Genomic DNA, 12,721 nt, shown 5'->3' with positions numbered 1-12,721 from the left:
GCGATTGCATGGCTGTGTGCTCGATTTTATACACCTGTCAGCAACAGGTGTGGCTGAAATACCCGAATCCACTAATTTGAAGGAGAGTCCACATACTTTTGGATTTATAGTGTCTCTCTTTACTCATCCACTCCTCTCTGTTCTCCCCTTCTCCATCCTCTCTCCCTCCTGTTACTGAATCTTCCCTCTCTCTCTCTCTCTATCCTCTCCTCCCTCTCCCTCCCTGCAGATCAAGTGAATGCACTCTGACAGCCGACTGTGTATTCTAGTTGCTAGCACACTGCGCCAAACAATGCAGTACAGAGGGCTAGTAGGCAAGCCAGGCTCCTTTAGCTCGACACATAAGAAGAAGAAGAATTTGTCCTATTTCACACATGTACAAGTGTGTATTAATACGCATGTGTGAATTGGAAATGTGTTTTTTGCTTATCCCAACTCTCCCTGAGACACCCTCGGAGAGTGGAGTCACTGCCAGGGTCTGCCTTTATCAACGGCGACCCTGGAGCAATTCGAGTTATGTGCCCCTCAAGGGCCACAGACAACAATGTGGGTGGGTACAGTATGTGTGTGTAGTTATGTGGAATGACTGTGTAAATGTGTATGTCCGTCCGTCCGTCTGCCCATCCTTCCGTCCGTTTGTCTCTGTGGGCATTAGAGCATTACTAGGGCAAAGTAGCGCAAGTTATCTGGAATCAGTGAAAACAGCCAGAACAGGGTGCCTAGCCAGGCCAGATCTGATCTGAGATCATAGTTAGTGAGGTCAGAGGTTCTGCCTCATCATGATTACAGCCCTGAGTGTGTCTGCATCTGCCGCATTATTGTAATTACACATAATTATAATAATTATCTGCATATTTAGCTTTGTAGCAGCAGAATGATGCTAATGATGAATGTCAAAAGGGCAAGAAACACGTCACTAATTAAATAACTCCATTAAATAACTGATTAAATAATTACATAAATCCCTGCTATCTGGTAAGTGATGCATTTTTTCCCTCATCAATCTACACACAGTACCCCATAATGACCAAGTGAAAACTATTTTTTAAATATTTTTGCAAATGTATTAAAAATTAAAAACAGAAATACCTTATTTACATAAGTATTCAGACTTTTTGCTATGAGACTTGTGCATCCTGTTTCCATTGATCATCCTTGAGATGTTTCTACAACTTGAATGGAGTCCACCTGTGGTAAATTAAATTGATTGGACATGATTTGGAAAGGCACACGCCTGTCTATATAAGATAAATTGACAGTGCATGTCATAGCAAAATCCAAAGCCATGAGGTTGAAGGAATTGTCCGTAGAGCTCCGAGACAGGATTGTGTCAAGGCACAGATCTGGGGAAGAGTAGCAAATAATTTCTGCAGCATTGAAGGTCCGCAAAAACACCATAGCCTCCATCATTCTAAAATGGAAGAAGTTTGGAACCACCAAGACTCTTCCTAGAGCTGGCCGCCTGGCCAAACTGAGCGATCGGGGGAGAAGGTCCTTGGTCAGAGAGGTATAGCTGTGCAGCAATGCTCCTCATCCAACCTGACAGAGCTTGAGAGGAACTGCAGAGAAGAATGGGAGAAATACAGGTATGGCAATCTTGTAGCGTCATACACAAGAAATCTCGAGGCTGTAATTGCTGCCAAAGGGGCAGGTAGCCTAGGGGTTAGAGCGTTGGGCCAGTAACCGAAAGGTTGCTGGATCGAATCCCTGAGCTGACAAGGTAAAAATCCGTCGTTCTGCCCCTGAGCAAGGCAGTTCCCTGGGCACCGAAGACATGGATGTTGATTAAGGCGGCCCCCTGCACGTCTCTGATTGAGGGGTTGGGTTAAATGCGGAAGACACATTTCAGTTGAAGCCATTCAGTTGTACAACTGACTAAGTATCCCCCTTTCCCTTCAACAAAGTACTGAGTAAAGGGTCTTAATACTTATGTAAATGGTATATTTCAAATATATGAAAAAAAAATCTAAAACCTGTATTTGATTTGTCATTATGGGGTACATTTGTTAAATCAGGCTGTAATACAACAAAATGTGGAAAAAGTCAAGGGGTTTGAATACTTTCCGAATGCATTGTATGGATAATCAGATCAAAATTACCCACAATGAACACCATAGGAAGGCTAGCAGATGATGCTGCTGTTTCATCCTGTTTCATTGGAAAGCATCACACTGACACTGAACCTTTCTCACAAATAGGCAGTAGGTAGCCTAGTGGTTAAGAGCGTTGAGCCAGTAACCGAAAGGATTACTAAGATTGAATCGTACTACATCGGCTCTGACGCTCATCAGATGTGGCAGGGCTTGTAAACCATTACAGACTATAAAGGGAAGCACAGCCGAGAGCTGCCCAGTGACACAAGCCTACCAGACGAGCTAAACTACAATACTCGCTTCGAGGCAAATAACACTGAAACATGCATGAGAGCACCAGCTGTTCCGGTAAGACACTCTCCGCAGCTGATGTGAGTAAGACCTTTAAACAGGTCAACATTCACAAGGCCGCAGGGCCAGACGGATTACCAGGATGTGTACTGCGAGCATGCGCTGATCAACTGGCAAGTGTCTTCACTGACATTTTCAACCTCTCCCTGTCCGAGTCTGTAATACCAACATGTTTTTTGCCCAAGAACACTAAGGTAACCTGCCTAACTGACTACCGACCCATACCACTCACGTCTGTAGCCATGAAGTGCTTTGAAAGGGTGGTCATGGCTCACATCAACACCATTATCCCAGAAACCCTAGACCCACTCCAATTTACATACCGCCCCAACAGATCCACAGATGATGCAATCTCTATTGCACTCCACACTGCCCTTTCCCACCTGGACTTAAGGAACACCTATGTGAGAATGCTATTCATTGACTACAGCTCAGCATTCAACACCATAGTGCCTTCAAAGCTCATCAATAAGCTAAGGACCCTGGGACTAAACACCTCCCTCTGCAACTGGTTCCTGGACTTCCTGACGGGCCTCCCCCAGCTGTTAAGGGTAGGTAACAACACATCCGCCACGCTGATCCTCAACACAGGGGCCCCTCAGGGGTGCGTGCTCAGACCCCTCCTGTACTCCCTGTTCACTCATGACTGCACGGCCAGGCATGACTCCAACACCATCATTAAATTTGCTGATGACACAACAGTGGTAGGCCTGATCACCGACAACGACGAGACGGCCAATAGGGAGGAGGTCAGAGACCTGACCGTGTGTTGCCAGGACAACAACCTCTCCCTCAACATGATCAAGACAAAGGAGATGATTGTGGACTACAGGAAAAAGAGGACTGAGCACGCCCCCATTCTCATCGATAGGGCTGCAGTGGAGCAGGTTGAGAGCTTCACGTTCCTAGGTGTCAAAGACCAACAAACTAACATGGTCCAAGCACACCATAACAGTCGTGAAGAGGGCATGACAAAACCTATTCCCCCTCAGGAGACTGAAGAGATTTGGCATGGGTCCTCAGATCCTCAAAAGGTTCTACAGCTGCACCATCGAGACCATCCTGACTGGTTGCATCACTGCCTGGTATGGCAACTGCTCGGCCTCAGACCGCAAGGCACTACAGAGGGTAGTGCGATTGGCCCAGTACATCACTGGGGCCAAGCTTCCTGCCATCCAGGACCTCTACACCAGGCGGTGTCAGAGGAAGGCCCTAAAAATTGTCAAAGGCTCCAGCCACCCTAGTTATAGACTGTTCTCTCTGCTACCGCACAGCAAGAAGTACCGGAGCGCCAAGTCTAGGTCCAAGAGGCTTCTAAACAGCTTCTGCCACCAAGCCATAAGACTCCTGAACATCTAGTCAAATGGCTACCCAGACTATTTGTATTGCCCCCCCCCCCCCCCCCTTTACACCACTGCTACTCTCTTTTGTCATCTATGCATAGTCACTTTAATAACTCTACCTACATGTACATGCTACCTCAAGTAACCGGTGCCCCGGCACATTGACTGTGTTTCAGTACCCCCCTGTACATAGTCTCGCTATTGTTATTTTACTGCTGCTCTTTAATTACTTTGATCTCTTATTCTCATTCGTATTTTTTTTAACTGCATTGTTGGTTAGGGACTTGTAAGTAAGCATTTCACTGTAAGGTGAAATACCTGTTGTATTCAGCGCATGTGACTAATAAAATTTGATTTGGTCAACTAAGTGAAAAATCAGTCGATGTTTTTTTTATTTATTTTATTTTATTTATTTATTTTTTTACCTTTATTTTACTAGGCAAGTCAGTTAAGAACAAATTCTTATTTTCAATGACGGCCTAGGAACAGTGGGTTAACTGCCTGTTCAGGGGCAGAACGACAGATTTGTACCTTGTCAGCTCGGGGATTCGATCTCGCAACCTTTCGGTTACTAGTCCAACGCTCTAACCACTAGGCTACGCTGCCGCCCCATGTTCCCTTGATGTTCCCTTGAGCAAGGCACTTAACCCTAATTGTTCCTCTAAGTTGCTCTGCTAAAATAGTATCATGTAAGTGTTCTTCCGCACAAATACACATAAGGATAAATATACAACCTTCAAAGCAGAATAATACATTTAATTTCTTGGAACAAACCAATCCCAGAAGCAACCTCTTCCCAGAACATGTTATGGCAACAAACAAATAAACCTTGCAGTTCCTAAGAGTTGGAACCGAGCATATCTTTTTTTAAAGGTCCCCTGTGATAAGTAGGCTATTATGCATCATTATCTAAAATTGTCAGATCTATTTTTAAAGAGAACAGCAAAGAACTGTAATTGAAATGTTGCAGATTAGGTGTAACAGGTCCTTATAGTGTATCTGCATTTATATGGCAATACCAAGGAGTACTGAACAACATTAAAGATAACACACAGGTGACATGCTATTTGTCCCAGTGCTGACCACCCAAACACCAGAGAAATACTTGCTTGAGTTGTGAGGTAGACTTATGAAACTGAACATTTACAGTAATTTGATCTGGCCAAACAAAAAATGTTTTTGTTGATGCACTCTTGTTTGTAAAATGTCCATTAGTGAAGTTGCTTGGAAATGGATGCACTGGATGACATAATACAGTGTGATTATCTTCCCTAATTCAGAGGCACTAGAGTCTGTGGTGCTTAGTCAATTATATTTTAGGGACATTCATATCAGAACCAAAACAAGCCCATGGATTCCTTGTCGCTCTTAGGACAGAGGTTTAAAAATAGCAGGCAGTTTAATTGGATTTAAATTCCTGGGCATGGCCAGACATTGGAGCTGAAATAATGCACTGCATGAAAAGCAGAGTTTCTGGGTGAAATCGGATCTGCTATATTCCCATGAAATTTGAGGTGCACGGTTGTGGGTGGGAATTTTCTATGCCTTCCTGCACACTCCAACACATCCACGAACACTTGTGTGATATGTGATATGTGAATTTCTGTGATAGTAAATACCCAATTGTGCATTATAATGTACATTATAATTATAATGTAATTATAATGTAAGTGTTTTGACCATGTGAAAATGAGTGGGCTAGCTATCTAACTTTGTATGTAAAACAAGATGGTATCTCAGGTAATTTTTATTTCTGATATCTTTTTTTTTTCTTCACAAAGCATGGATCAAATTAGGTGTTTTTAGATGTGCTCATATGAACCAATCAAATTCGATGTATTTTCTAAGTTTACTTTTCATGAAAAGTCTATCTTACTGCTAAAGTTAGCTAGCTCAACGCTAGGTGCTACTAACTAGCGTATGTTGTTGTTAGCTAGTTCTTCATGTTTGTTTTATCCCATTTAATACACAGGCCTCTTTCATAATTTGCTTGTACAGGTAGCTTCTGTGTAACACTAGGTTTATTACTCTTGTATTACTCCTGGTCTTTGGAATAAAAAGTACATACATGGCCCTATTATATGTTTCAAGTTATACTGTATATATGAGTCTAGAAGAGTAGAATGAAAACAGACGCTGAATTCCACCCACCTGGTGTAGAGTGGCTGCTATTGCCACCAAAGTTCCATTATAATCACTGATTGCTGTACTTTGTCGTAACACTAAATGCCTCTGTATCAGAACTGCATTGACTGTTTTACAGAAAATAACAGTATTCATGAGCTAGGTACACGTTTTGCCAAAAAATCTGTGTCCTACTCTAGTCCACATGCCTGTAGCTCTGGACATTGCCAGTATCACATGCACAATTTGCATATCTTGTTTGATTATAATTACCTTTGGGTAAGTGTTTGTGGGTGATACATCCAGTGCACAGAGCCAAAGGCAAGGGAAGCCCCTTTCAACCAGGTGGATGGAATTCAACTATTGTTTTCACAATAGTCCAATCTCTGTAATTTCACAAGATATCAAACATTTTGGGGGGAACTACCATCAAGGTCAGAGTGATATATGTCAAAGGTTAGAATTCCACTTTAATATCTCTCAATCGGGTTGGTGGGGCTTTAAAGTAAAGTTCAGACTTTAATTATATGAATATGCATGACTTGAGACTGATGCATTTGTTTACTGTGTTCTATTGTTGTCTTCGTGTTTTGCTTCTAGAGGCACGGTCCAGAGTGCTTGCAGAGGATGAGAGACATTTGGACTGGAGTTAATGTTGACCTGATGAGCGATGAGGAGTACGGCCTGCAAATGGCAAACCAGTGTGGTTTGTAAAGCCCCCCCCCTACTTCCGGAGTGAGGTGCTCTCAGCCCTTTGTCAAGAACTACAGTGCCGCTTGGAGAGGGACCAGAGCTACTTGGAGAGGGACCAGAGCTACTTGGAGAGGGACCAGAGCTACTTGGAGAGGGACCAGAGCTACTTGGAGAGCCACACGGATCATGGCAGGGGAGTATTCATCAAAACAACCTAGATCCCATGGACCCCTCAACACTATAGCACCCCAGTAACCCCAATGGAGGCTCTCCTTGGGCCAAGCTGGATGACGTCTGTCATTACTGTGCTTGATTATTTTTAAAACACTTTTGTTTGTCTTAGAATTTTGAATAGACTCGTTCATATTTACTTCAGTACTGGCAGGAGTCATCCAGCTTGGCCCAGATTGAGTCTCCATGGGGGTTACTTTAGTTTTTAGGCTCTGCTATTCTAAATGCAGGTACTATTACCTGCCTTCCCCTGCTCTACTGAAATTAATTATCATCCTTCAAGAAGAGATTAAGTGGATTTGTGTGTTTTATTCAAGGAACTAAGAGATACTTAGTTATAGTATAGTTTAAAGTATGGGAGAGATGTGGGTGGACATGAACAGAGATGTCAAACGTGCACTGGAATTTCAAGATGTGTCCTGGTACGTGGGTGAATGTGTGGTCGTTTCAGGGGATTTACTGAACCGTTACCGGAGATATACATGCCAGTGCATGTCCACGCACATGCACTGTTATCTGTTATCGGATGGGGAGAAGTCTGTCCATAATAAAGCGCTGCTCTGCATTCTTAACAACACTATCAACAAGGCAGGTCTTACAGGCCCTGGTTTTGTCGCACCTGGACTACTGGTCAGGTGCCACAAAGAGGGACTTGGGAAATTTGCAGTTGGCTCAAAACAGGGCAGCACGGCTACCCCTTAAAAGTACACAGAGAGCTAACATTAATGACATGCATGTCAGTCTCTAATGGCTCAAAGTGGAAGAGAGATTGATGTGTTTTCGTAAGAGGTGTTGACAAGCTGAAGGTACTGAGCTGTCGGTTTAAAAATACTAGCACACAGCTCGGACACCCATGCATACCCCACAAGGCATGCCACCAGAGGTCTCTTCACAGTCCCCAAGTCCAGAACAGACTATGGGTGGTGCACAGTACTACATAGAGCCATGACTACATGGAACCTTATTCCACATCAGGTAACTGATGCAAGCAGTAGAATCAGATTTAAAAAGCAGGTAAAAATACACCTTATGGAACAGCGGGGACTGTGAAGTAACACAAACATAGGCACAGACAGGCTTGGTCTGCATCGCAGTGCTAGCTGTGCCACCAGAGACTCTGGGTTCGAATCCAGGCTCTGTCGCAGCCGGTCGCGACCGGGAGGCCCATGGGGCGGCGCACAATTGGCCTAGCTTCGTCCGTGTTAGGGAGGGTTTAGCCGGCAGGGATATCCTTGTCTCATTGCGCACTAGCGACTCCTGTGGCGGGCCGGGCGCAGTGCACGCTGACCAGGTCGCTATGTGTACGGTGTTTCCTCCGACACATTGGTGCGGCTGGCTTCCGGGTTGGATGCGCGCTGTGTTAAGAAGCAGTGCGGCTTGGTTGGGTTGTGTTTCGGAGGACGCATGGCTCTCGACCTTCGCCTCTCCCGAGTCCGTGCGGGAGTTGTAGCGATGAGACAAGACAGTAACTACTAACAATTCGATACCACGAAATTGGGGAGAAAAAGGGGGTATTTTTTTTTCTTTTTAATATTTTAATTAAAAAACATAGGTACAGACACATGCATACACACTATACACACACGTACACATGGATTTTGTGTTGTAAACTCAGCAAAGAAAGAAACGTCCTCTCACTGTCAACTGTGTTTATTTTCAGCAAACTTAACATGTATAAATATTCGTATGAGCATAACAAGATTCAACAACTGAGACATAAACTGAACAAGTTCCACAGACATGTGACTAACATAAATGGAATAATGTGCCCCTGAACAAAGGGGGGGTCAAAATCAAAGAGACAGTCAGTATCTGGTGTGGCCACCAGCTGCATTAAGTACAGCAGTGCATCTCCTCCTCATGAACTGCACCAAATATGCCAGTTCTTGCTGTGAGATGTTACCCCACTCTTCCACCAAGGCACCTGCAAGTTCCCGGACATTTCTGGGGGGAAATGGTCCTAGCCCTCACCCTCCGATCCAACAGGTCCCAGACGTGCTCTGACATTACACTGACATTCCTGTCTTGCAGGAAATCATGCACAGAACAAGCAGTATGGCTGGTGGCATTGTCATGCTGGAGGGTAGTTGTTGTTGCCATCCTATACCTGTCCCGCAGGTGTGATGTTCGGATGTACCGATCCTGTGCAGGTGTTGTTACACGTGGTCTGCCACTGCGAAGACGATCAGCTGTCCGTCCTGTCTCCCTGTAGCTCTGTCTTAGGCATCTCAGTGCGGACATTGCAATTTATTGCCCTGGCCACATCTGCAGTCCTCATGCCTCCTTGCAGTATGCCTAAGGCACGTTCACGCAGATGAGCAGGGACCCTGGTCATCTTTCTGTGACCTTAATTGCCTACCGTCTATAAGCTGTTAGTGTCTTAACGACCGTTCCACAGGTGCATGTTCATTAATTGTTTATGGTTCATTGAACAAGCATGGGAAACAGTGTTTAAACACTTTACAATGAAGATCTGTGAAGTTATTTATAAGATATTTAATTATCTTTGAAAGACAGGGTCCTGAAAAAGGGACGTTTGTTTTTTTGCTGAGTTTAGATACAGTGGGGAGAACAAGTATTTGATACACTGCCGATTTTGCAGGTTTTCCTACTTACAACGCATGTAGAGGTCTGTAATTTTTATCATAGGTACACTTCAACTGTGAGAGACGGAATCTAAAACAAAAATCCAGAAAATCACATTGTATAATTTTTAAGTAATTAATTAGCATTTTATTGCATGACATAAGTATTTGATACATCAGAAAAGCAGATCTTAATATTTGGTACAGAAACCTCTGTTTGCAAATACACAGATCAAACGTTTCCTGTAGTTCTTGACCAGGTTTGCACACACTGCAGCAGGGATTTTGGCCCACTCCTCCATACAGACCTTCTCCAGATCCTTCAGGTTTCGGTGCTGGCGCTGGGCAATACGGACTTTCAGCTCCCTCCAAAGATTTTCTATTGGGTTCAGGTCTGGAGACTGGCTAGGCCACTCCAGGACCTTGAGATGCTTCTTACGGAGCCACTCCTTAGTTTCCCTGGCTGTGTGTTTCGGGTCGTTGTCATGCTGGAAGACCCAGCCACGACCCATCTTCAATGCTCTTACTGAGGGAAGGAGGTTGTTGGCCAAGATCTCGCGATACATGGCCCCATCCATCCTCCCCTCAATACGGTGCAGTCGTCCTGTCCCCTTTGCAGAAAAGCATCCCCAAAGAATGATGTTTCCACCTCCACGCTTCACGGTTGGGATGGTGTTCTTGGGGTTGTACTCATCCTTCTTCTTCCTCCAAACACGTCGAGTGGAGTTTAGACCAAAAAGCTCAATTTTTGTCTCATCAGACCACATGACCTTCTCCCATTCTTCCTCTGGATCATCCAGATGGTCATTGGCAAACTTCAGACGGGCCTGGACATGCCCTGGCTTGAGCAGGGGGACCTTGCGTGCGCTGCAGTATTTTAATCCATGACGGCATAGTGTGTTACTAATGGTTTTCTTTGAGACTGTGGTCCCAGCTCTCTTCAGGTCATTGACCAGGTCCTGCCGTGTAGTTCTGGGCTGATCCCTCACCTTCCTCATGATCATTGATGCCCCACGAGGTGAGATCTTGCATGGAGCCCCAGACCGAGGATGATTGACCGTCATCTTGAACTTCTTCCATTTTCTAATAATTGCGCCAACAGTTGTTGCCTTCTCACCAAGCTGCTTGCCTATTGTCCTGTAGCCCATCCCAGCCTTGTGCAGGTCTACAATTTTATCCCTGATGTCCTTACACAGCTCTCTGGTCTTGGCCATTGTGGAGAGGTTGGAGTCTGTTTGATTGAGTGTGTGGACAGGTGTCTTTTATACAGGTAACGAGTTCAAACAGGTGCAGTTAATACAGGTAATGAGTGGAGAACAGGAGGGCTTCTTAAAGAAAAACTAACAGGTCTGTGAGAGCCGGAATTCTTACTGGTTGGTAGGTGATCAAATACTTATGTCATGCAATAAAATGCAAATTAATTACTTAAAAATTATACAATGTGATTTTCTGGATTTTTGTTTTAGATTCCGTCTCTCACAGTTGAAGTGTACCTATGATAAAAATTACAGACCTCTACATGCTTTGTAAGTAGGAAAACTTGCAAAATCGGCAGTGTATCAAATACTTGTTCTCCCCACTGTATGTGGTAGTGGAGTATGGGCCTGAGGGCACACACTTAGTGTGTTGTGAATTCTGTAATGAATGTATTGTGATGTTTTTAAATTGTATAACTACCTTAATTCTGCTGGACCCTAGGAAGAGTAGCTGAGCTAATGGGGCCCCATAATAAATACAAATACAAATATACAGGACATGTGCAGGGCCGTACATGGTGGACACTTGCCCGCAAATTTCCAGAAAATGTATTTTTTCAGAATTGTGCACTGGAGTGTTCAACCTTTAAATGTGCCTTTTCATGCTTATCATCTGGAACAAATTCCACCACCTTCCAGTTATCCTCAGCTCTCCCTGTACTCTCCAAACTGGCAAAGGTTCTCTAGTGAGAAGGGTGGCTGAATCACTGCAAAGAGAGTGTGTCACTCTATCTGACGTTAGACAATTACATGCACATCTTTTTGGTGCAGCTTTATTCATCACTGATAAATCAAGACAAAGATGGTCCATTCACTCAAGGGATGTTTCTTTTTTAGGTTTGATTGCCCTCCAATGGCCATTTGCTGTCGTCACTACTGCAACCTGAGAAAGCTGTTCAGCACTTTCCATTCTTATAACTTTCCTAACCATCACTCTGAGTCCTGTTAACACGGTTCTATTCTAAGACCAGGGTCTGTGTGCCTTTCAGAGGCCTTCTAGACTGATTTGATTATTAAATAATAATCACAGTTTCGATTTTTACATGAAATGCACTTTGCATTATGTGAGTTGAATGCTGTAACAACACATAATAAAGCAATTAATAAAAGTCCCATGGTGGTAGTGACTGCCCATTACTGCTTATCACTTATTAACTATTATTTATTCACTTTCCTTTAATGTAAAAAATAATATCATCTCTATTGACTCATCTCATCTCTATAGAGCTGCTGCCTATGCTGTCTGACAAAATCACAATTTTAGTCATTCTTCAAAGTAAATAAGGCATACTTTTATGACTGGTGATTACCAACTACGATCATGTATTTTCAGGTAGAGATACCTTGCGAAGCAACTGCTCTCCATCCCTCTCGATCATGGCAACTGACATTTACTCCTGAGGTGCTGGCCTGTTACACCCTCTACAACCACTGTGATTATCATTATTTTTAGACCCTGCTGGTCAACTATGAACGTTAGAACATCTTGGCCATGTACTGTTATAATCTCAACCCGGCCCAGCCAGAAGAGGACTGGCCACCACTCAAAGCCTGGTTCCTCTCTAGGTTTCTTCCTAGGTTCTTGCCTTTCTAGGGAGTTTTTCCTAGCCACCGTGCTTCTACGTCTGCATTGCTTGCTGTTTGGGGTTTTAGGCTGGGTTTCTGTACAGCACTTTGACATCGGCTGATGTAAAAAGGGCTTTATAAATACATTTTACTGATTGGTTGATGTGTCTTCTGTCTCTTCTCTCTTCTGCCCCACACAGACTGGACAAGTAGGTGCGCAGTGGATTATGTTCATTGTAGTTAATTATGAGGTTTTCTACACTAAACTATGTAGAATATTGGCCTGTTGGAAACTTCAACTCTCTACTACATCGCACAGTTTGGTCTTGATCTGATTTATCTCTAGAGAAACTGCATTGAGCTCACACAAAAAAAATGGAATTCAAATTATTGAACTGATGTCGGTCAATTTCGTTAGTCACTCAGCACTAGTCTGTGAAATCCTAAACATACACTGTGAAAACGGCTCAACAGGCTTT

The sequence above is a fragment of the Salvelinus alpinus genome, chromosome 16, assembly GCF_045679555.1.
Source record: "Salvelinus alpinus chromosome 16, SLU_Salpinus.1, whole genome shotgun sequence".
NCBI classification, from domain to species: Eukaryota; Metazoa; Chordata; class Actinopteri; order Salmoniformes; family Salmonidae; genus Salvelinus; species Salvelinus alpinus.
This window is presented reverse-complemented; position numbering follows the sequence as displayed.